The 25583-nt window shown below is 43.4% G+C and overlaps 1 protein-coding gene across 2 annotated transcripts in view; it reads right to left on the bottom strand.

The window, feature by feature from the left end:
* Positions 1-25583, bottom strand: part of SVIL (supervillin) — a 334548-nt gene that overhangs the window by 288580 nt on the left and 20385 nt on the right. The window contains exon 1 of one of the 2 annotated variants that reach the window (XM_077491058.1): positions 1349-1424. The exons of the other annotated variant lie outside the window; for it this stretch is intronic. The gene's annotated coding sequence lies outside the window, so the exon portion shown is untranslated. Of the gene's footprint in view, positions 1-1348; positions 1425-25583 lie in introns of those variants that run through there. 2 annotated transcript variants of the gene reach the window in all.

The raw sequence follows: 25583 nt of genomic DNA, 5'->3' as shown, positions 1-25583 counted from the left end.
GAATGGCCTGTATGGAATATCTGTTCCTACAAAAAGGCCATGTTGGTGCATGTGTCCCTTAGGCCCTTTTCACACTTGTGTGACTTGTCCTGCGACTCAGGACTGCAGTCCCATGACAAGTCATACCCCATGATTTCCAATGAGTTCCATTCATATCTGTGCGACTTCAAAGTAGTCCCTGCACTACTTTGGTCTGACTTTGATGCAACTTGGAGGTCCACAGACCTCAAGATTACAAAGGCATTGCTTCAAGTCTCATCAAAAAAACAAAAATTGCAAAAATCGGATGACTTTCCGGTTGCACAGGTGTGAAAAGGGGCCTTATGTGACCAGACTAATCTATGTAAAAGGAGTGCTTGAAACTGGAACCAAAATTCTCACACAAATCACATCTTCCTGCCACAGATGGTAAATCTGTTTCAAAACCATCCAGAACGGCATTAGTTAAGAGTTCAAACCAGCCCCATGTTAAAACGGTTTTAGCATGGAGATGGCATCTGCTCTGTAGCAGTGCTGACAAGCCGTGTCTGGTGGTAAATCCAGTGTGTCTGCATTTTTCCACACCGCACATTACACCAGCATTGTGGTGCTAACAGGACACATGGAAAGCAACTGTATTCTATGTGCCCTAGTGGGGATCTGCATCAGTTCAGCGAGGACACTGCAGTATGTGTGAAGGGCCCCCCCCCCCCACATTTCTCCTACTCTGGCTTCAGTTCAGAACACTTATACTATGTGTGTGTACAGGTTCCTTGTTCTAGCAGGATAGATGTATTGTCGCACAAGAAAATGCCATACAAAATTACGTTGCTGGCAGATGGGAATCTACATTAAGAAAAAAATAAGACTCTTAAAATGCACAAAAAATAAAATAAAAATTAATCAGCACTGCAAGAGACAAAAAAACTCCAAACACAGGCATAGAAATAACAGTTGCATACACAGGAACCAAAATGTTACATTAAAAAGAAATTCAAGGCCGTCTCCTGTGCAAAGTAAACGTTTTGCTGAGGATTCCAAGTGCTCTGAAGGCACTGGATCTTTGGAAGCTACTTGGAGAGGAAATGGTGTTCATAATGAAATCTCAGATATGACCAAGAGACTAATGAACTTTGACTCCAGACAAAGCAAATAAAAAATAAGCCAATTTGTACAAAATTTCATGACTCCTCACACAGGACTCCCAGCCACATGACTTCTGTGTTCAGATCCTTGCTCCAGGACTGGGCTAACAGTAGCACTGCTACCATAATAAGTCCCATAAGAGCTCCCTACATTTTGGAAATACAATAAAAAAAAAATAAAAAAAACACAACCAGTCTGAGGAACAGCTAAACGAAAAACGTACCAGGAGAAGCCGATTCTTGCTGGTGACCTTCACACACCAAGCTATTCTGGTGAAATGCTGCTCTCCACCTCGAGCTCCATCAGACTGGAGCAGCCGTTACTCACATGACACTCGCAGCTGCCGACTTGTATCATCAAAGTGGGCATGCAATGCTGTTTGTGTAGCTGGGAAAAATCTTAGGACACCGGCATGCAAACATTCCCCCCAGCTTTATCAACAAGCAGCCTGTGGACACAATGTACACAGTTCTTTCCACTTCCAACCAAACGACATTATTTTGAAAATGTATTATTGTTGAGAGAATAGATCAGAACCAATGAATCTCCAAAAACATTCTAGAAATATGAAAACAAGAATACATTGAATATAGCAATAATTAGCCCATCCATGACTGGCTTTTAGGCCTCATGAACACGGAGCTTAAAGTGATTGAAAAGACTTTTCTCCCTTTAGAAATAACAAACATCTCAATACTTACCCGCTCTGTGCAGTGGTGTTGCACAGAGCAGCCCTTATCCTCCTCTTCTTAGGTCCCTCCTTGGCTCTCCTAGCAGCTATGGGGAAACCCGAGCCGCAGCTCACCATGTCCATTCAGACACAGAGCTATGGTTTGGCCTTGATTGGCTGACTGGCTAACTGACAGCAACGGGCACCAAGGGTGCCACTGCTGTGTCCCAGCCAATCAGGAGGGAGAGTCCCGGATGGCTGAAGCATTCGTGGACATCGCTGGAGGAAGACGGGGGCTCAGGTAAGTAGTAGGAGGGATGGTGCACAGAGAAGGCTTTTTAATCTTAATGCATAGGAAGCAGAAAAAAGAAAAAAACCTTCTAACTTTACAATTACTTTAACCACTTCAGACCCGGAAGATTTGGCTGCTCAACGACCAGGCTATTTTTTTTGCAATACAGCACTTTGTCATTTTAACTGACAACTGTGTAGGCATGTGGTGTTGTACCTGAACAGCATAGACATCCTTCCCTCCCCCCAAATAGAGCTTTCTTTTGGTGGTATTTGGTCATCTGAGGCTTTTATCTTTTGCACCATAAACAAAAAAGCGATAATTTAAAAAAAAAAAAATAAATAAAAAAAAAATACATACAATATTTTGTACTTTTTGCTAAAATAGCTCCAATTTTTTATTTTTTTTTTCCCCTCACTTTAGGCTGATATGCATTTTTCTACATATTTTCGGTAATAAAAATAAGCGTATATTGATTGGTTTGAGCAAAAAAGTTACAACGGCTACAAAATAGGGGAAAGATTTATGGCATTGTTATTTGTATTACTACTTTACGATTTTATGGTGGACACACCGGACACTTGAGACACATTTTTGGTACCATTGACAATCTGCTATAAAAATGCACTGATTACTGTGTAAATGTCACTGACAGGGAAGGCATTAACACTAGGGGGCGATCAAGGGGTTAACCGCTTTCCCTAGTGTGTGTTCTAACTGTAGGGGGGGATGGGACTGACTAGAGGAGGTGTACGTGTACAATCCTTGTTCTGGCTCTCGTACCCGCGATCGCTCGTGCCCGGCGCGAATCGGCAGCCCCGCAATGCCTGCCATCCAGCTTAAAGAACCGATGTACAGCTACGGCGGTTGTGCCGTATCTGCCACAATATGGCGGTGGCTGGTCAGCAAGGGGTTAACTACTTGCCAGTAAATGGACTGTGGGCGGGTGGAAGCTACAGGCTAGGCAACATACCTGTACATCGCTGCCTGCTTCGAGGTTTTCAGGCACACACACGGCCCCTGCTGGCCTGTGCTGTGATTTAACACACCACAAGTTTGTTAGGTTTCAGCCAATGATTTTGGCTCTATATCTGCTGATTGGCTGTGGCCAATCACAGCACAGAGTTCTGTGTTTACAAACACACAGAACTCTGTACACAGACTGAGATCTGGCTGTTTCTTCTACCTGAAACTCAAACCAACCAGGAGAAAAAGCAGCCAGATCTGTGAGTAAAAGAAGCACGCATTACACTTGCTAGGAACATAGTTAACCCCTCGATTTTCCTTCCACAGCCAGTATCATTAGTGCAGCATCACAGATCACTATTAGTATCACTATCAACATGAGTCAGTGTCCCACCCAGCCACTGACTTGGTGCCAGATTGCTGCATAACCGTAGATTGCAGGGTGAATAAATATTCAAGCAAAAAATAAAAAAAATAAAGTTTTAATTTAAATTGGATGTTTCAATTTGTATCAAATTTATTTTAATAAAATGCTTTTGGGAGAAAAAAAAAAAAGAAATCTAAAAATAGCTATTTAAGATACATTAATAATTTAGTTTATTCAGCATGAAATGGAGCTTGGTTATGTAGCATGAGGCTGTATATTCTGCAGTATTTACAATTTTGGTAAACTCATTTAATGAATCCAAGCTCTGCAAGCCGAGATAACATTCACTGCATTGATGCATTCACATAATTTCACAGTAACCAAGAGGAGAGAAAAAAAAAAAAAACAGGTTCAGGAATATTCCTTTATCCCATGGTTTTGCAAATCTATGTACACTCCATACTGTATGATGGATTAGTAAAGCTGATATCGGAACCAATTCTGACAGCTTATAATGCTAAATAGAATCTTTAATATTTGCAAACCAAATGAATGTTTCCTAACTACCAGTAAGACCAAGTCCTTCAATTTAAAGAGCATCTGTCATTTCAGATACATCATAGTAGCGCCTGTTAGTGGGCATCCACTCACCTGCTACCGCCACGTTCCTCACCTTGTTGTGTCACAGCCACCCACCTTGATGTATCAGTTATCCCATTAAAGTAAATGGGACTGTCAGTGAGTCAACTGCGGGTCAGTGGAGGAGTTGCTGCGGGACAAAGACGACAGCTCCTCTTTAAAAATGATGGATTTAAATCAAGTTGATTTAAATCAAGGCTTTTTACTAGCGATTTAAATCAAATCCACCCTTTTAGATTGTAAGCTCCTTGAGGACAGGAACTGATGTGAATGTACAACGAATATGTAAAAGCACACACACACACACCCTAGTTTGTAGACAATATAACTTTCGAATGGACACTTATGTAGAAAATATGGTTTGTTCTTATTCATACTTTTTTTTGTAACCACACAATATAAATATATATACAAAGTGTCGTGTACAAATTTAGTTTTTGTCTCAGAACAGTAAGTGCCCGTTCACACTACCGCGACTTGTCAGGCGACTTAGCCGCCTGACAAGTCGCGCTCCGTTCTGTACTATGGAACCATTCTAATAGGAGCGACTCAAGTCGCTCTGACTTAGAAAAAGGTTCCTGTAGTATTTTCGGGGCGACTTCAGGCGACTTGCATTGACTTCTATACAGAAGTCATTTTGCAAGTCGCCGCTGAAGTCGTGTGCAGGTCACGTCTGTGAGTCGCGCTGCAAGTCGCGTCGCCCCTGTGTGAACGGGCACTAAAGGGGTTCTGAGGGTTGTGTAGGTATAACTTTGACATCAGTTTGGCTGGGCTGTGTAAGAGTTCTGCCTGGTCATGTGTACATTTAGGGGCAAATGACAGGCTCAGAACCAGGCCTGGTTGGACGTTTTGGGTATCGGCTTCCCCGGAGCCAATCAGTGGGTGTGCCGGGACCCGCTGAGGAGTCTGGGGAAGGGTACTTAAGATGTGGAAGTCACGAGGTTCGTTCGTGAGGCCTTAGCATTCTGTTCCTGATTCTGGACTGGGGTAGCCCCGTGAGGGGTCCCGGTCTCGGGAGTGTTCGTCGCTCCGCAACATGCTTCGGTTGGCCAGCCCCAATAGACCCACCTGGTCTGGGATAAGGATCCGTCTGTTCCCAAGTGTCAGAACCGGCTGGTCCGAGGTGCAGTAACTGAGGGGGGATTCAAGGCGTCCGGGTGTGCTCTCGGCTTGGAGGGGTACCGCAGCTCGTGTAAGCAACTGCTGAGTTGTGAAGGACACTGACGAATTCACACTTTTTTCCCAGTACTGCCAAGGAGACAGAGAATGTTTCCAGGTACTGAGGAAAAAGGTTCCTGTTCATTTCTGTTACCAGCTACTCAAGGTCAAAGATTTCACAAGTGTTGGATCAAAGTTCTCACTGCCATAATCTCTGGCTAGAGGTTTGTTCAGCCTTGAAGCGCCCAGCTGCGAGTGGCTACTCTCTGGGTGGCATTAGAGACTTTCTGGTATTATCAGTTCAAGGTGCCCGAGTTTCTTCACCCTTACCCTCTGTTCCCATATGAGACTGTTGTTGGATGTTACCCCTGCAAATAAAAACCTTTTCTAAAAGGACTTTTATGGCGTCAGCGTCCAAAGTTATTGGGTACTAATTCTAGGAACCCCTAGATGGGGGAAGAACCAGCCAAGCGGAGGTAACCGGTAAGCCCAAAAGTTAAGGCCGCCCTGCCAAAGGTTGAGATATATACAGTAGTGATCACAGTTAAAAGTAGTGGTTAAAAAAAATAAAAAAATACAAAAAAAAAATAAATAAAAAAAAACACAAAAAACACACACACACACACACACACACACAAACACACACACACAAACACACACACACACACACACACACACAAACACACACACACAAACACACACACACAAACACACACACACACACACAAACACACACACACAAACACACACACACAAACACACACACACAAACACACACACCACCACTTGTCCAGGAGAGGAAAGAAGCTTTTGAGCAGAACACCGAATGTACCTAAACACATGTAAGATACATCAGACGCACCTAACACTAGGTGATTTTTGCTTGACCGCTCATTCATTCCAATGGTCAGCATATATGAATATTCTGATAATGGAATAACGCACACAGACACGCTTGATATGCCTAAACACATGTGCAAAATGCTGCTTTTTTCATGCCAAGAGCAAAAGGCGTCCATCCGGAGGTCCTTTGTTTTGGGTAAATGCTAAAACTTCACATATGTCAGTTGTCTGGTGGGGAAATCTAAATACTAGAATTCCCAAAAAGCAGAGTTCCTACTACGTGGGCCCACATCTCGAGCCAAATTTTGAAAGAAAATACAACAGAGGATAATAATGAATGTGGCAGGTGGGAGGAGCTGGGAATTCAAACGCAGACTGGAGTATGAAATATAGGAATATGGACATTTATCTAAGGAAAAAAAAAAAAATTATATATATATATATATATATATATATATATATATATATATATATATATATATATATATATATATATATATATATATATATATATATATATATATATATATATATATATATATATATATATATATATATACCGTATATACTCGAGTATAAGCCGAGATTTTCAGCCTCTTTTTTGAGGCTGAAAGTGCCCCCTCGGCTTATACTCGAGTCACCGCTGTCTGACTGCTCGATCAGCGTATCGAGCAGACAGACGGCGGACATTAAAATTCAAAAGCTGCGCCTCCTTCTCCGCCTCCGCCTGTGATAGGCGGAACACTGAATTTCCCAGCAGTCAGTGTTCCGCCTATCACGGACATCCGTTCATTCTCATACTACGGACGAGTATGAGAGGATGTCCGTGATAGGCGGAACACAGGCTGCTGGGAAATTGAGTGTTCCGCCTATCACAGGCGGAGGCGGAGAAGGAGGCGCGGCTTTTGAATTGTAGAATGGCCGCCGAGAAGAGCGGCGATCCATCGGCACGGCACGGGACAGAGGAGGCACGGGACAGAGGAGGCACGGGACAGAGGAGGCACGGGACAGAGGAGGCTCGGGACACAGGTAGGCTGGACACACACACACACACAAGGCTGCACGGACACACACACACACACACACACACACACACACACACACGGATGGATGGATACACACACACACACACACAGGGATGGATGGATGGATGAATACACACACACACACACACAGGGATGGGTGGATGGATGGATACACACACACACACACAGGGATGGGTGGATGGATGGATACACACACAGGGATGGATGGATGGATGGATGGACGGACACACACACAGGGATGGACGGACACACAGGGATGGACAGCCATGTCTCACCCTCGGCTTATACACGAGTCAATAAGTTTTCCAGTTTTTTGGGGGTAAATTGGGGGCCTCGGCTTATATTCGGGTCGGCCTATACTCGAGTATATACATACATACACACATTATATATATATATATATATATATATATATATATATATATATATATATATATATATATATATATATATATATACACATACACACACATACACACACATAAAAGAAAAAAAAAAAAAAAAAAAAAAAAGGACACATCTCCCTCCCCCACCTCCTTCCAAAAGTGAAAGGATTGTTCGGGGGTTGGGGGGGCTTTGGTGAGATAGCAGGGGTATAAAAAGAAGATGAATGGACAGGACACAGGCTCCTGCTCAAACTGAAGCATCGTAAACACAGTGCCCCCGTTCCCCCCACAAAACAACGATCATCCCAAACACGTGAGGTATCACCGTTAACGTCCCATCATGGGTAGTAATCCTAGCATCAGACATCCTCTCTAAAATGTTAAAGTGGATGTAAACAGGAAAAAAAAAAAAATTAATGAGGACTTCTACCTGGTACAGTAGAGGAGGTCAGTTCATCTTTAATTCAGCTCTGAGCAATCCTCTTGCTTTTTTTACTGGGCTAAAACATGACAGAACTTTGTGTCGCCACATCCCCCACTGCTGTGATTGACATCAGATTTCTCTCACGCATGATCATGAGAGCAGAGGGAGTGTGCGATTCCATCTCCACATCCCTCCTTTCTGCTCAAGCTCTCCCAGAATTGGCTGTTCCACACCTCAGCATGATTGGGCATGCTGAAGTCATGTGGTGCCTTTCCTGGGTTTTGACTGGATGATACTGGATGGGTGGCTGAGTAGATGCAACATGCCCACATTGAATGGGGGCCGTGAGCGTGCTCTGCTTGTGCTGTGCACGCAGTAAGAGCTGATCTGCGTGCACTTTTTATTGTCCAGGAGCGAGCATTGGCCTTACGACGCTGCCTGGTGGGGCGGGGGGACCCATCGTGTGATGCCATAACTGAGCGCCAAACAGACCCGGCCACTGACACACAAGGACAGGTTAATACTGTGCCTTTAGATTATACAGGCCGATTGGTGGGTTTACATCCACTTTAAGTGTCAACTTGTAAAGGGTTTAAAAGCTTTGCATATGGATAGTAAAAATTTACCTTTTTTGCCGTAGCATGGGCATGCACAATTTTAAAGCATGACATATTTGATAACCCAATTTTTTGGTTATGGCGAGAAAAATGGATATGTATTGCGTTTTTTTGCATTTAAATAAAAAAAGTATTTCTCCCCAAAAATTGAGTTTGAATAACCGCTGCGCAAATACCGCAAATCACTCATTTGTTTTAATGAGGATGCAAAATCACCTCAAGTCACAAAAGAAAATTAGGACGTGCTTTTTTTTTTTCTTTTTTTTTTTTTTTTTTTAAATGTAGCACACTGCAACAAAGAATTTGTATTTGTACATATATTGTGGTGCATTATAGTAATTCACATAACAATGTTTATGATGCCCGTTATTGTGTAAGGGTTAATGCAAATTTGTCTGCACTCTATACACTTACTGCTGGTAGGACAGTGTTGCTTCATATTAGCAGTTTTCCACACCACAGAAAGCACATTTTGTCACTGCATGCACATGATCTGATCTCTGTAAATAAATGTGTAGACAAGTTGTCAAACACTGCTGAGAGGTTCTCAACACTGAGTGGCAATAACAATAAAGGCATAAAACGTTGATAGCACAAGTCAGTCATACAGAGGCAGCTCCAGATTTCTCTAGCAGTAATAAGCTCATTGCCCAGGAGACAAATAATCTAATTAGAGGACACACTTCACAGACTGAAAAAAAATACACATGACTTTTAATGGCAGATCAGGTACCAGCAAAAAAAGTAATAAGTCACAGGCTGTGGACAATGACACTCAACGCCTGGCTCTTTAACTAGTTATGATCAGTGATCTACGTCCTACAGAGCTTCCCAGCTAACCAAAGGTTTGCACATGCAGAGGTGCAAACCAACTGCTAAGTTTGACAAACAAGGTCTGGATTGGTTTGGCAAAGCGGTCATATGACTTGTGCATGCGCACAACGTATTTGCTCAATGCACAGGAGCATCACGTTTACAAGAGTATGACCATGTACAGCCATTCACATGCACACTGGGTGCAAAAAAAAAAAAGCCTAACATTTTACGCCGAGTATATTTGAATTTCTCAATGTCCACTAATGAGGCCTAAACAGTCATTTCATCCCTGATCAGCTTAAATGGTCTTTTCAGTTTGGTACTTGTTGCCATGTAAGAAAAACCTGATCCTTCATAGTCAGCTGCAACTTTAAAGTGGAGCTCCAGCGTGCCCCCCCCCCACCCCCCCAAAAAAAATTAAAAGTCAGCAGTAAAGCTGCACAATTAATCGTCAAGAATCGTTATCTTGACTAAAGTGTTTCACAATTCTTTCTATTGAAAGAATTCTCTGCTCTTCTGAAGCCACGGCCTTCAAAAGAAAGGGAGAAAAACTTGGCAATCTGCAAAACACACACACACACACACTCACTCACTCTATCAGTTGAACTTAAATATAAACATTGTAACTTTGTCAATGGAATAGATTGTGTGCAAGTGAAAAAAAGTTTAATCACTTAAACACTAAACCTTTTTCTGACATTTGTTGGTTTCAAGTTAATTTTTTTTGGAAGAAAATTACTTAGAACCTCCAAAACGCACATGCATACATACATACATACATTCCTAGATTGTAAACTCAAACGAGCAGGGCCTTCCGATTCCCCCTGTCTCAAATTGTATTGTAATGTCTGCCCTAATGTTGTAAAGTGCTGCGTAAACTGTCGGCGCTATACAATTCCTGAATATTGATAATAAAATATATATTTTTTTAGTAGACACCCTAGAGAATAAAATAGTGGTTGTTGCAATATTTTATTGCTCTGTAGCAATTCCTATATGGCAGCCGAGCACTGCAGCCTGGGGAGGTAGGGAAGGTAGTCATACTTCCCCATATCCAGGAACTTGAGATTTCGGTTTCTCAGAGTGGAGAGTATTGTTAAATAAAACATGCAGAAAATCACAAACATCTATACTCTGCTCCCTGCTGCAGCTTTTCTATGCCGGCTCCAAGCCAGAGAACTGAGCCAACACATGACAGCTTAGTTCTAAGTTCGCTCCAAGCAGAGAGCAGTGGCTGTCAGTAATCGGCACTCTGCTCCTGCAGAACTCACTTGCTCTGGGCTGGGGAAGGGCCAGGAGTAGTTGGCCCATGCTCGTGGGCCAACTATGAGAGGCCGAGCCAACTGGCAATCAGGCATTTGAGCGGATCCCAACAATATTGTCATGATTCTTCCAGATCCTGGAGTGTTTCTATCACAGCAGCTCATAGCTGCCAATAGCCCACTATTCAACACTGGGTCACAGTACAGCACAAAGAAAGTGCACTCCTGTGACCCAAAAAAATATATATCTTTGGACATACTTCTTTTAATGAAAGTACCCATTCCATCAAGAGACAGTTTTATAACATTGCGAATGATTACCCAACTAAAATATCATCTACTGATAAAACAGGTAATTTCACACAAATAGAACAGGTATCTATGGAAACAGTTCATTATTTCACTTCAATTTGCTATCTATGGCTGACAGCGGAAGAACGTATCTCAATGCCATTTACAAAGTACCATGAGGGGCGATGGCCCTGTGCTGCTAGAGAGATTCCAGACAAAATAGAGAATTTCAATTTTTCTTGGAAATCCCCTTGATTTGCTGCTTTTCTGTGACACAGCAGGCACAGACAGGCTGCCATTGTATAGAATGGAATTTTCAAGCATTGAAATCCTCGCTGTGCTAGACGGACCCTCTCAGAACGCAACAAAACACGACTTTACCAAGGATCGCTCAGGGGCAGTTTTGTGCTCGACCCCTCTCAGCAGCCAGAGAATGAATGAATGTCACAGGATCTCAGCCGGCTCCATTTTATAGGCAATAAGCAAATATTACACACATACAAAAGCCTTCTTGTTCAGATTTAATGGTTCTTTTTGTAAATATCCACCAGCGGCAGTTTATTTACAGATGGACTCTTTTTCACTGGAGGAAATCTAGCACATGGCATCTCACTACAAGGACCTCCAAATGACCCAACACGTTTCCTAACAGGCTACAGAATTAACCACTTGCCTACTGGGCCCTTTCACCCCCTTTCCAGTGTCAGCGGGAGTGGACAAGATTGCCAATATCCGGCAAATCCTGTTTACACCTGTGATCAGCTGTGATTGTATACAGCTGATCACGTGGTAAAGAGCCTCCATGATTGGCCCTTTGCAGCGATCACAGATCACTGCCGACGTGTGCCAAAGGGGGCACGCAGGCAGCACTAGCATGGGAGGACGTCACATGATGACCTTCCCGCAAAGTGCGGCCATGCTGTAGCAGTCATTCTGCTATAGCGCAGCCGTGAACGGGCAAATATGCAAGTTTAACCGATTGCTCCAAGCCACTCATTCTAATTCTCTATACAGGACATAAAGACCCCTTTTCCCATCCCATACACTCTACTCATTAAAAATTTTATAATAGAAGGAAGCACAATCTCAACTGTAAAAACTGCTGCTCTGGGATCCCACATCGGCTTGTTGAAATGCCTAGGCATTTGTTCCTGTGATATTTGCTGAAGGGGAGGAATTGAGTTTAGAATGACTCTTCGCTTCAGCAAAAATCATAGGACCAAATGCTTAGGCCCCTTTCCCACGCTTTTCCAGGGAAGAAAACTATTCCCCACTAAATCCTATGTGATAGTTCACACTGTAGGCAAGTTGAGCTTTGAAAAGTCCTGTGTGCTGCATCTTTGGTGCAGTTTTTCAACAGTGGCACCTTCCACTGTAAAAGTTCACCAGTGTGAATGGGCCCTTCGGCTGTAAGGATTCTTAGGTTCGGTTCACACTAGTGCGATTCCAAAACCCTGCAAATCCACTGTTGGTTCCCGCATCGCACCCGACTATGCAAACTGCTGGGAGTGTCAATATCGCAGTGCAAACGGTCAGTTCTGACAGGAAGAAAGAAAAAAAAAAAAAAAAAAAGTGTCCCTTGCGAGTTTGGTCCAAATGCAATGCAAATTCAGCCAGTCTGTATGGCTGAAAACGCATCAGACATTGCATGTGATTTGCACTGCAGTGCTAATCACACACAATATCGCACAGTGCATTGGTGTAAACCGGGACTGAAGGAGTTGCTGCTGCAAAAGTAAAGGCTTTAGGGTCGTAACATTCATGACTTTCAGGGAGCAGGGCAATGCGTCTTATGAGAGATAGGGGACTAACCGTGGTCCTTTCACATGAGGTGGACTCTGCCTGCTTAGTGGGAAATCTGTCCACTGATCTCTGCTGAGCAGGCGGATAGCTGATCTATGCAGTCTTCCTTTTGCAGAGTGGACCCAGACACAGCCCGCTCTCCTCTATGGGCAGTTGGATGTAAACAGACCTCCTGCCTGTTTACATCCAATGGCCATCTGTTCCAATTTGTCAATCTATTAACGATTACCTCAAGTCAAAACTATTTTGTGTTTTTGGATAGAGTGAGAAGTGTCATCTGTCAGGTTTGGTTGCCATCTGTGTCCCTGCTGGGGGAAGATCCACCCCTCCATTTGCTTCTAGACCATTATCACCTTCAGAAATCCAACATTTTACAGTTAAAGTAAATGCAGGGTTCTGGGTTTAGTAACAGTTTATCTGGTCTTCCACAGGACACAGGATATGGAAATGCAATTATTTTAGTAAGCATAAATTGACAAATACCTTTTCTCATCAGCACTATATAGCTGTCATATGACTTATATCAGTGTCTGGTTAAACTTATAGGAGATGTTTTCAGTCTTCAGACTGTCCTATGAGGCTGGATGACTCCTTATTCTCTGTCTGGACAGTGCTGATCGCATGCACCTTCCCATGTGCAGAGTGCCTCCAAGGCTCTGTACTGTCAGAAGATGGATTGAGGACAGTGGAAGTAGAGGAGTATCACATGAGACAGGATCAAACAGCCTTTTTACACAATGCAGGGGATTAACCCCTTAGGTTCCATAAGGAGTATAATTCACTGGAATTGGAGGTGAAGGAAAATTATACATTTGAGACACTTGTTTAGTGACAGCCGTCTTATGATGGTTCTCCCTAAACTGCAATTCAAGTCTAGAACAAAGCTTAAAATAGCAACTGCCTTTTTGTTTTGGAAAAAAAAAAAACCCCTCTGGGTGATCTATGTACATTGCAAGGATTATAACAACCTTTGTTGCAGATTCCTACCTTTTGCTATTCTGAAGAAATCACTGTTTATTCCTCTGTGCCGAGTGGGTCTAATGGAAGTGGTTTCATAATCATCTCTCAGCTGTAGAGCACCAATGAGGAAAGCTGCTGGGCCTGCATCCTTTTAGACGCGATTTCCTATTGGGAGTATCTCACCAAAAATGTATTTTTTAACATCTGACTTGTACCAGTGTGGACTTCTGGGAATTTTTTTGAGTCAATCACACAAGCAGGAAATTATGTTTCTGGGGAGTGGTCAGTACACATTTGTGAACAGAACAAACTACAAGTAGTCATATTGCATTTGGAGAAAATAACAGCAGCTGCAGATTGAAAAGGAAAGGCAATTTTAATAACATTCAATTACAATATGACTTGTGTCACAATTGTATACGCTATATATTTTACTTTATTTGCTCCCCCCCCTCCCTGCGAAAGTGGAGTTACCCTTTAAAAACTGATGATTACCCCCTTCTAACACCTATACTACAGTAACTACCCTCTAGAAGGAAGATGCACTTTATTATCAGAGTGCCCCGTTCCGGTCATGTGATCTCCCCAGCAGTTAGCTCCATGATGAGAAGGAGATGGAATGCCTGGGCGGTGACATTACCCATAGGCTTACTATGGGGCATCTGTTGCCAGCTGTCCCTCCTCTCCCCTGAGTACTGGAAGCCAATCACTTGGCCAGACCAGAGCACCCCGAGAATAGGCAAGTAAATGCATTGTTCTACAGGGTAGTTACTATACATGTTAGAAGTGGGGGTGAGAGCCATTTTAAGCTTGCTTAGTTCTAGACTGGAATTCCACTTTTACTGTAGATAGATTTCCTCTCACTTCAAGTTGTCCTAGAAACACAATAAGGAGAGAAGACAGACAAAAAACAGTTCCCCGAAAAAATAAAAAAAATTTAAAAAAACCTGCAAAGCACTAGTCACCAGCACTGCATGTGATCTTCCTGCAGCTGATCTTTCCCCATTACTGACTTACCATGCCTTGTTCTGCACGGTCTCCCTGTGTAGAGGTGGCCATTTTGGTAGGGGCAAGGCTTTGCTTCCTCATGTCAGAACCTCCAGCAACAGTGAGCAGCACAACTTTGGCATTACTAGGCTTCAATGAAATGGTGAAAATACCCAAAATATCGTTTTCTAAAACTATAAAATATGAATGTATTTGGTATATACAAAGTCTAATTGAAAATTCTGCTGTAGTGCAAGGTCAGAGGCCCCATGAAATGACAACCAATGTTAAGCTTGGTGCTGCTTCTATAAAATGTTATATTGATCAAACCGATTATATAAAGTGCTTGTGCAATCATTAGTCTATTATCACGCTATCATAGGCGAAACAGTCCATCCATGCAGATAAGGTGCCAAAACGTAGTCAATTCCTGCTCGTCAAAGATTTGATTGCCACTCTCTGCTCCCTTCCCAAGTCCCCACTCACCAGCAATAGGATTCAAAACCCACATGGTCTTTGTCCTGCACCAATGGATGACTCTACCTCCTTCCTTCTCATTCAATTACAAGGTTTCCATCATGATGGTATATAGCAATGAATATAGATGTATATAGCGCAATACTGTTTGGTTTATTGAAAATGTTTAAAAACAAATGCACTTACAGCAATGAAAATCACTCGGGCATGTAAATATTTATAAGCACCGCAGTGGTATGCGTTAAGGTCCATCTCTCCCACAGCGGCGGAGGAGGAAGATTCACGTTGTGGTGGCACATGAATCCTCACAAGCGGGAATCAACTACGTTTGGAACCTAATCTGCATGCATGGACTGTTCCACCTATGATTGCACTAGAATGGACCAATGATTGCACAAGCACTTTATATATTAGTTTAATCAATAAAAGTATATATAGAAGCAGCGCTAACTTTCACATTGGTTATTGTTATTACTAGATTTCACCCTACATCTCACAAGACTACCAGCGGAAGCAGTGCCTTAGATATTAGACTGCAGATATATAGGACTTCTCTTTTACCTTTTGTTTTGCACTGCTATTTTTATTTTTATTTTTTTTGGAGGAATTTCAGACAAAAAAAAAAAAAAAAAAAAAGATAACTTTCAGGGTACTACTCTAATCAGGCATATTTCAAATTTTTACATATTCCCTATAATATGGCAGGTCTTCACTTTTGGAGATCAGGGCCACTTTAACCAGATATCCCGCTTTTCTCCAAGACCTCCAAGGCCAGACATCTCTAGTCATACACAGGGCCTTGTGCCATTTACATTTCACAGAACTTTCACATACACAACCATCAATGCTTTTCCAGATGTTACTGTTTCTCATAATCTTGAATATACAGTAATCATGCAAAAATAGCATTTCTAAAACAGTAATCTATCCACGGCTCCATTATCAGCCCGTTAAATTTCATGGAAAATAAATCTCTTCTTGCTATTCTAACATCAATACTCTTGCCAAGATGCAAGTAAACCCTTTACCTCCCGCAGAACACGCTCCTGTTTATCTTGATACTAAGGAGTCTTTACCCTGCACCTGTATCCTCTGTTAGCTCACATCTTCCATCCAGCTCTGCCGAGGAATCATCCCACACTCCAGACAACACAACGTCTTCACTTTCCATCTGGATAATGCTGCTGAAACGCTCCGTCAAGACATCTGACTCACATCTAGCTAATGACTCCAGACAAGCTTGACCTTCCCAACAGCCACAATTTTAAAAAGGGAAACAATGATATACAGTAAATATTTTATTTTTTTGATCGCTGGATCGAGATGACCCCAGGTAAGTATGAGGGGGGCTAATGCACACAGAAGGCTTTTTACCTTAATGCATAAAATGCATTAAAGCGGGAGTCCGCTGGGACTCCGCGTTTTTTTTTTTTTTAAAGCCAGCAGCTACAAATACTGCAGCTGCTGACTTTTAAAATAGTGACACTTACCTGTCCAGCGCGCCCGCGATGTCGGCACCCGAAGCCGATCTCTAGATCGTCTGTAAAGTGCTGCCGCCGCCATCTTGGGTATGGGAATCAGGAAATGGAGCCTTTCGGCTTCATTTCCCGGTTCCCTACTGCGCATGCGCGAATCGCGCTGCGCAATAAGGACGGTCCCCGCTGCCTCTGGGATCTGTGTGTTTCCCAGCAGGCAGCGGGGCACTTGCGAAAAGGGGCGGGCACTTGCGGAAAGGGGCCTAATCTACGCCCCTTTCCGCAGAGAGCTATCCCAGAAGTGGGTGCAGAATACCTGTACTGTACAGGTATCTGCACCCCCCTCCCCCCTGAAAGGTGCCAATTGTGGCGCCGGAGGGGGGGAGGGTTCCGATGAGCGGAGGTTCACTTTAGGGTGGACCTCCGCTTTAAGATTAAAAAGAAAAACCTTCTGCCTTTACAACCACTTTAAAAGCTAGCCATACACAGATCGAGTTCAGCAAGGAGTGGGCACATTTCGGTCACTGTGTGGCTGTCCCTGCCAAGCATAAGTTGATTGTTTGATCTACTTCTGTGGAAGAGACATGCTGGATTTTTTTTTTTTTATACCAGCTGCTGCTGATCAGTGTATCCTGACAGCATCAGGGGGATTCCTCCATCTACATTGTTAAATGGCTGAATGAAAATAAAGTAACTGTCTATGTCCAGCTTTAGGTAGCAGCTGTCCATGCTTGGCAGAGGTTCCAATCTTAATTTAGAATTGGTTAAAAATAAATCTGCTTTTCTTGGTCATTGATTATTTTTTTGGGTCCGTTTTGCCCTCAATTCTCAAAGTTGGACGAAAGTAGTGCAGGGACTACTTTGTAGTCACACAGACGTGAACAGTACTCTTTGGGAATCATGGGGTATGACCTGTCATGCGAGCTTGCAGTCCCAAGTCGCAGCACAAGTCACACAAGTGTGAAAGGGACCTTAACGTTTGTTGCGGATTCCAAAATTCTGAAGAAATCACCGTTTGTGTCCATTTGGAAAATGAATCTAATGAAAGTGGTTTCATAATTATGAATCAGCTGCTGCACCTGCAAGGCTCTAAGGAAAATTGTTTGGTCTGCATCCCTTTAGACGTGATTTCATAATCAGGAGTACCTCACAAAAAAAAAAAAAAATAGGATTTTTAAAACGGCTTACCTGTAAAATCCTTTTCTTGGAGTACATCATAGGACACAGAGCTTCAAGTATTTACTTGATGGCTATGGGCCTACCTTCAGGTAAATACTTGAGGCTCTGTGTCCTATGATGCAGGAGATGCCTGAAATCTGACTTGTATATCTTAGTGCAGACTTTGGGAGGAAAATCATTGAGCCAATCGCACAAGCAAGAGATGTTTCTGGGGGGGGCGTTCTGTACACATTGTGTACAGAACACCCCCAGGTAGCCATATTGCATTTTCAGAAAATGACAGCGACTGCAGATTGAAAAGGAAAGGTCATTTTTAAAAAACATTAAATTACATTATAACTAGAGTCGCAAGTGTATATATTATTGTACATTATATTTATTCGCAGTTTTCCCTTTCACCAAAAAAAGTGGAGTTACCCTTTAAGGCTGAAAAGAACACATCACATCATTTTAAATGTAGGTTCCATGTTTAGTCACCACTCCCCAGCATGCCAAGAAAACAAATTTTGAATTAACTGGGTAAAGTCGGCTCAAAAATAAACTGAATGTGAGCTCTAAACAGAGCTGTGTTCCTTGTTCAGCCTCAGTTAAAGAATGGAAAGGAATGGTAATGGGCCGTAAACGTCTGATCTGACAATTCTATGGAAACATTCCCTATGCTCAGTTTGCTGTCAGTTTTCTTTACTTATGTGAGATATATAGACATGTGGAACGCTGAATACTTAGCAATCACAGTTGTTTGTTCTATACTCTTCTCTACAGATTTCTTTATCTTTAACACACCAGGAACGCAAAACAAATTCCAATTCCATGCTAATCTAATTCTCACTTCCTTCCCCTCCCAGTGAAATGACATTAGTTCTTATGTATGAAAGTATCTAAATAAAGAGAATCTGCACTGCAACCAAAGTCTTTGTAACCTGAAATAGAAGCACAAGATGAGTCCAAGCGGTTGATAGAAGTTCACCGACACACATGGAGTTATTTAGGTGGTTATGGGATTACAGGTCTGTTTGCACCACAGACTTCAAATCTCTAGGAGATCAGTTGCTGGCCCATTATATTTGGAGGGCTTGCACTCAATGTCTGGCTCCAGCATAGGCATTCATATTCTGTACTATTCTTAGAAAAAGAAGTGGCAGAAGCTTCAGAGAAGCGTGGGGGAAAGAGGGAGGGAAAAAATAAATAAATAAATAATAACACCCACACCCCCACTCACCTTCCTGCTGCAGCATTGGTGTGATGCTGCAGCTGTGTCCTCCACCAGTTCTAAGCAATCACATGACCATTTAAGATCTCCTTCAACTCAGAGCAGTGTGATAGTCAGCAGCTCTCTGCTCTGCGCCCCGCCAGCACTCACGGAAGCGACGGGCTGCGGGTTGGGATAGGAGAGGCCAACTTAGGTTCTCAACAGCACACCGAGAGGCTGAGCCAGCTGCTGGTCAGGCATCTGGGTGGATCCTGACATTATTGTCAGGATCATTCCAGAACCTGGACCTGCTGTCAGCCGACAGGCTTTAGTTCTCTGTTGGCCTATTCTGTGCCACAGGAGAGCATAAGCCGACTCATTAGACCCACAGGAGAAGTATGACATAACAAAAATAAAAAGCTTTGGCCACACTTCTCTTAACTAGAAAGGATTTTCTCTGAAATTACCAATTCGTATAAAGGTTTCTCTCAGAAATACAATGCTGTGCATAGCAACGAACACTTAAAACACAAAAAGGCTTCTCAGATACCTATGGTAGCAGTTCAAGGAGAGTGGTGACAGTATAGCAAAATAAAATAGTTAGCAATGGATACATGGTTGGTAGAAAATCAGCAAAATATCCTTCAATGTAATAACTGACAATAAATGCCTACATAGCTAAGATGTTACAATTCTGCAGATTGAAAGGGAAAAAAAAAACTTTTAGACTCCTTTCAGACTGGGGTGGTGTGGGCGTTGGCGGTAAAGCACCGCTAGTTTTAGCGACACTTTACCGCTGTTATAGTGGTGCTTTGGTGCTGCTAGTGGGGCACTTTTAACCCTCCAGAAGGGGTTAAAAGCACCCGCTTAGCGCTGCTTTCAAAGCACTTTAAAGGCAGTGCCTATTCATTTCAATGGGCAGGGGCTGTGTATATACTGCTCACGCACCGCCCCAGAGATGCGGCTTGCAGGACTTTTTTTCCTGTCCTGCAAGTGCACCGCCCTAGTGTGAAAGAACTTGGGCTTTCACATTGGGACTGTAGAAGAGGCATTTTTAGGAGATTTACAGGCTCTATATTTAGCGCAAAAACGCCTGTAAAGCACTTCAGTGTGAAAGGGGTCTTAACATTCAATTACAACATGACTTGTGTCGCAATTGTATATTATTTTTTTGTTTGCCATTTCCCCCCCCCCCCCCCCCCCCCACGAAGGTGGAATTACCATTTAAGGTGATTGAAGCCATATTTGTGCACTCGCAACAACATGACCAGTTCATGCCAGCGTTCCGACATCAATAGACATGTAAAAGAGCCCCTTTCCAGAATAAAGTGAAATCTGCTTCTAGATGAAAAAAACTTGTCTGCAGTAAGAGAGGCCCTACAAGTACATGTATGCTTACACGGTCGGCACCACTATGTTCTCCAGAGCATCATGGACTACAGCAACTATTGTGTAAACCAGCTCAGCAACACAAGGCCAGAAACCCTCCCGTTAAGATCAGTGCCCTGATTACAATAAAGTTCCACAAGCAGTGCCCATCAATGACAGCATATAGTGCCTACCACTGCCCAGAAGTGCCAATTAGTGCCCATAAGCGATGCCAGTCAGTGCTGGCAATCAGTGCTGCCATCACTACTGTTGAACAATGCCCATCTGTACTGCCTTTCCATGTCACCTATCCATGCCCACCAGTGCCACCTCAATGCTTACCAGTTCAGCCTATTGGTGCCCACCAAAAGAAAGCTCCATTTGTGTGAAGAAAATGATAAGAAAAAAAAAATTGTTTGGGTACAGTGTAGCATGAACGCGCAATTGTCAAAGTGCGACAGCGCTGAAAGCTGAAAAATGGCTTGGGTAGGAAGGGAGTGTAAGTGCCTGGTAGGCAAGTGGTTATGAACCTCACATATACTCAGTGAAGTGACTGCCCTCGGGTGATACACAGAACAAATCCTCCTACATGAGTTGTACCTGTTTATCTGCAGTATTCTCTTCTCTACATATGATCAATGTGCTGCCTGAGCCATCAAAAAAGGAGGGGGTGCAGAGCTGAAGTAACACACTGCAGAGCCCAGTAAGAAGAGGTCTGAGAGCCGATTGGAGGGAAGGGACACACCCCCTTCACACAGCACATAGGAACAGAGCTAGTGCTGAAATCTAGTGGAGCTTCCTCCCCGTCACCATTTTTTTCTTGGTGTCAGGAAAAGAAGCGAAAAGATGCAGCTAGTAGAGGAATGAAGCAGTAGAAAGAAATGAAACTTAGTGCTCTTAATTGAGACAAGTACACACTCTAGAGGGATATGCTTTGTTCAGATTTCATTCAGGAGTGTTGTGCTGCCCCTCCACCCCACCCCCACTACCAGTGAGGCAGCCATCATTGTAGTAGGTCAATAGAAACATGCAGGTGGTCTGGCTTATCGGTGAGATGCACCACTACCTAAAAAGTGCAATTGGGCGATACATTTCTGAAGATGTGTGCGCTTCATGTCAGCAGGTTCCAGTTTTCTTTAACCGTCTTAGTCTGTTAGACTATAGGCCATTTCATCTACCAAATTTAGATTTGCCACCATTTTAGCAATGCAAGTCCCCGAGTTATACCTTCACCTCCATCATCATCACAAATAGCTGGGAAGGGATCTGGGAAGAAGCAATGCTGAACTAGGCAATAGTAGTTTGATCTCCCAGGCTGTGTTGTCTGGCAGGGTGAGGTTTGGATCACAAGGTTAGGCAAACAAATGTTTTGGAAGGCAGAGACAGATAAAATGCCCGCATGCCAACTCTGCATTTAGAGGTTTGCTGTATGGGCAGGGCTCACTTTGTAACTTGTTTTTGGACCATAATTTGTTGTTTAGTTGAATAAAACATTTGAAGAGTTACAAACCTCTATATTATCAATCCTTGCAAAATGTGGTTTGTACAGCGCCAAGGGAAATATTAATGCAAACAGCATATGTAGGGCAAGCACACACCCAAACGTAACAAAACTCAAAACAGGATTATTATCCACACAACTATTCATAAAAAGGTTCAGCTAATTCATACACAAGGGCCAACAAGAGGGTCCCTGTTCAGAATGCCAAATAGTTTACATCAGAGGTAGGCAACCTGGGGACCTCCAGCTGTCGCAGCACTACAAGTCCCATCATGCCTCTGAGTAATTGTAACTGCCAGCCTTGCAATGCCTCATGGGAAATGTAGTTCCACAGCAGCTGGAGGGCCCCAGGTTGCCTACCTCTGGTTTACATGCTCTCATGACAAAGGATTCCCACCCAATTATACAAACATGTGGAGCCATGTCACCCTTTAGCACATGGGATATAGAACAGAATCTTTGATGTCCTGCAGCCTCCAATAAATATCATGGCAGTCTGGACCAATGACACCAAGTCACCCATGAAGAGGAGCCAGTCACTACTGCAGTTTAGTCACCATTTACATGAGCTACAATCTCGCCTGCCAAGGACTCATCAGCGTTATCTACAATTCCCAGCATGTGTTATTCATGTCAGGATAACCAAGGTGGGATGACAGGGCAATTGGGACAAATGACTGGGAGTCTGACCTCCCTCATTGTGACATGTGAGCCCGCGATTTGCCTGGGAAATGGACCTTCATCTCACAATACTGAGCATTTATGGCCTCATTTACTTATCGAAATCAAAGGCTTAACTGTCAGTGAAAACCAGATCAGCGAGAGTGAAGCAGACTCTGCAAGAAAAACAACCACAGAATATATACATTGAGTACTCTGCTTTGATCAGTAAACAAAAACAATTTGTCATTTTGTTTTGAAGAGCTGGATGGTCCCACAACATGTCCCAATTGTATCTTTGCCATCTGATCAGTTTGGTAGTCACACATGCATAGGGCTCCTGATCTGCTGGCCATTCATTTCATGTATAAAGTTGGAGCTGGAGTCACAAAGTACAGATGGGGAGCCATTCACCATGTAAAACACAAAGAGGAGACTGCTGCAGCACACAAGTCTGATCCATTCTCCAGTATGGCGCAGAAACTTTTTCCCTTACAAGATCTCAAATTGTGAACCGTTGGGGGGGGGGTAGTTGGGTGCTTGAAAGTCACCTGGACAGACATGATTACAGGTGGGGAGGTGCTGCCAATATATATATTTTAAAAAGCCATATCTATTGAAAAGGAATACAGATGACAAAAAGCCAATTTTAGTGGGATTTCAGATACACCGGGATCTATGCACCCAGGAGTGTGGAGGAGGAACTTGCTGACTTTCCATTACCATGACTGCTTGTGGTCTTTGGTACACCTGGAACCTTCCACCTGGTTCGGTCTTTTGCCAGATTAATATTCTGCTTTACGTTACGGCTTGTCATTTCCCTGGATATCATAAATGCACCATATTCTTCCATCTCCCCTTCCCTCAGTCACTTCCTCTTACTTGCAGAACTCCTCTGCAGTCGCCTTTTTTGAAAAAGTTTTTTTTTTTTGTTTTTTTTTTTTAAATCCTGTTTTCCCCTCACAGCCTCAGAACAAAGTTCAATACAGTTTCTTGCTACTGAAAAACTGTACAACTAGGACTAGCAACACTAGGTAATGTCACTATAGAAACACAAAACAAAAAAAAAAAAAAATGATTCAGGAAACTTTTTCCCCCATAATACATTGCCATAGATATCGCACTTAGCTATGCCCAATAACAGACCCAAGGACCACGGCGCAAGACCAAGACCCACTACAGCTCTTGAGTTTAGGAACTTTTTTTTTTTTTGCCAAAGCTTCTAAACTCAACTCCATAAGCGCCTGTGTGTCCATGTATACGTAGGCTTTTAACAGCATTTAGGAGCGGTTGCAGTTAGGGGATGTTCAACCTCCCTCTCCTGAATGTGGAAGAATTGTGTTCAGGATACTGTCATTTTAGCGGTGCTATTAGGCCGATAGCGGGGTGCTTTTAAACCCCGCTAGCGGCCAGATAAAAAAATACTAGATGTGCCCGTGTAGCGCAGATGCCATTACCCTTTGCAGGCACTTCGGCAGCGGTGCCCATTCATTTCAATGTAAACACTGCTCCTTCACTGCCCCAAAGATGCTGTTTGCAGGACTTGTTTTAAAAAAATAAAATAAATAAATAAAAATAATAAAAAAAAAAAAAATAAATAAAAAACGTCCTGCCAGTGCACTCTGGCTTTCACACGGACTGCAGGGGATGCATTTTTTCCAGGTTCTATTTTTAGCCCAAAAGCACCTGAAAAACGCCTCAGTGTGTGGGGTCTAAATCACCAGGCACACAAATATACATATAAATCCACTTTGTGTGCACCAAATGCCCTTGCAAACACAGATATTACTTTTAAAAAGTAGCAGCAACATCATATGCTGTACATAACCTGAGCAGATAGCTGAGCTGTGGGAGGGACCCAGCAGGCTACACCCACTACAAACTTGCCTGCAGAGAACTGCAGGAGGGGGGAGGAGAGTGGACCATACTCCCTGCACAAGAGAGAATATGTGTCTGGTCTTTATTGCAGGAAGCTCCTGCACAGAGGGAAAGTTTAACGTTGGACACCGGCACAGATCTGAAAGAAATACACAAAAACACCAAAGTTGAAGGAGAAGTCCTGCCAAAGCAAGTTTGGCTGGACTTCTCCTATGGATCAAAGTAGTGAAGAATGCACTCCTGCGACCAGTTTTCAGCAGAGAGCAGACCCCAGCACGGGTCAGGCTCAGCGTCATCACGACCATGGAGTTGGAATCTGCCCAGGTCCCTGGACCAACACCCAGCTCAGCCTTTCAGCGAGCTGCTGTGAGCCGGCCGATCCCGTCCCCTCCACAGCCCAGCACTCCAGTGACCGAGGAGGAGGCAGAACAGAGAGCAGTGACCGACAGCTCTCTGCTTAGGGAGCTGTGAGAACCTGAGTGATTGGTGGTGTTCAAGCGCTTGCTTCTCAGCGTTAGAGGCGCTGATGCTGCATTGGACCGATGCTACATCCACCTAGGCAAGTATGCATCTGAGAGGGAAAATAAAATAAAAAGAATATACATGACAATATTTGCTGATCCCAGACTACAGCTTTAAATTGGCCCAGCTTGGCTTGATGTATGCACGCACATCTGATACCCCGAGGGCCACTAAGGATACTGAAAAAAAAAAAAAAAAAAAAAAAATCACCTGGGAATGATGGACCCAATTCCGTTCCTCTGCTGGTTTCGGGGCTTTTACAAGCCCAATCACGCACGACTCCAGGAGCACTCAAACCTCTGAGCAAAATTGATCCCATACACCCCTCAAGCGGTGCTGCGTCTGGGACTGGATGGGACCTCTCATACCAGCCCCGAAACTACTAGGGGTGCCCACATTCGAAGATAAGGCTACCATACCTGGCCCCTATCTATGATTTGTCTCAGTGGGAGTCAGTGAGCAGATCATGAAGGTCCTTACCCCTTCCCCTCCTTCCCTCTCCCCGTTTTCCCTTATGTGCCCCCCCTCTCCCTTTCCCCCTATCCCCTTCCCCTTCCATTACTCCCCGACTGTTACCCACATGCCTCATGACTTGACACCAGACACATACCCCCCACACCCATACACAGAAGACCGTCATAGATGTGACAGCTGCTAGGAAAATCTGATGACACTACACACG

This window comes from Lithobates pipiens, unplaced genomic scaffold (assembly GCF_037356315.1).
Source record: "Lithobates pipiens isolate NorthernLeopardFrog02 unplaced genomic scaffold, aLitPip1_a1.2 Scaffold_19, whole genome shotgun sequence".
Classification (NCBI taxonomy): domain Eukaryota; kingdom Metazoa; phylum Chordata; class Amphibia; order Anura; family Ranidae; genus Lithobates; species Lithobates pipiens.
Note: the sequence above shows the minus strand (reverse complement) of the source record. Positions and strands in the feature narration are given on the sequence as shown.